A 1,081-nucleotide genomic window follows, 5' to 3' on the forward strand; every position below is an offset into this window, starting at 1 on the left:
AATTTAAAATGGCCACGTTCCCAGTCCCCATTCTTACAGGGTAAGCCGAGACGCCTGTACGATATTCTGAAGTGGATTCCTTACCTTGTCATGATGACACAATGAGCCCAGGTAAAGGGAAGTTAGGTTCAAGGGAGTCTGGGAGGTCTTTAGTTTGGCTGCCTAGGCTGTCCAGGGCTTTCACGGTCCAATCTGAGCCAACTCAATTGCCTCTTAAAAGCTCAGTAATGGCTTCAGCACCACAGCCAACCAAATCTCTCCGCCACACCTCACTGGTGTATACCCTCTCCAACCACACCGTAACATCCCGCCCCTGCACTCAAGCTCCTCCCACACTTCCGCTAGGCATCATCTCTGTGGGGCTTGACTCCCACTTGTTCAAACCCACACGGCCTCAGCTTCTCACCACCAGGCTTTTGCTCAGCATGTCTTTTACCAGTGTGCTTCCTGAACCGGTCTCCGAACCTCGGCCTCCGAGCGAGGCTGCCTTCCCAGAATGCACACTGCCCTTGGTGTGGATCATCTACAGACCGGTCAGACTCTGGTTTTGTACTACCAGGGCCCTGTAGGTCTGGTGTACGGACAGGCAGCTTGAGCTCTGGGGACAGATCCCAACACATCCTGCACAGCAGCTCTGCTCCCAGACTGCCGGACCAAGGAGCCCAGGGTCCGCCTTGCTGTGTGGCCCTCAACACCAGTCGTGAGCCACTGTCTCAGGCCATCTGAGCTGTGTGACACTTAGTGCGAGAATGACTGGGATATGGTAATTCGTCAGCACGCCCCTGGTTTCAGTTCAGATTTTCCCATGATGAGGATGGTGGGGTAGACTCATGACAAGACGGACAAGCACAAGGACAACCTCTGCTCGTGAAGAACTCACTGGTGATGCGGCTTCCAAATGGCCTCATTTCTCCTCAGCTTGACCACAAGCTTCTCGAGAGAGCCCCAGAATCACAAACTCTTGGGGACTTGCCTTCACTCTGCTGGGTGAGAAAGTCCTTTGGGAAATATTGCTTCTCACCACAGGGAAAACAGCAGGACAGATGACACATCAGGAAATGCCATTTAGATTCAAGCACGG

Source organism: Rattus rattus, chromosome 1 (genome assembly GCF_011064425.1).
Source record: "Rattus rattus isolate New Zealand chromosome 1, Rrattus_CSIRO_v1, whole genome shotgun sequence".
Classification (NCBI taxonomy): domain Eukaryota; kingdom Metazoa; phylum Chordata; class Mammalia; order Rodentia; family Muridae; genus Rattus; species Rattus rattus.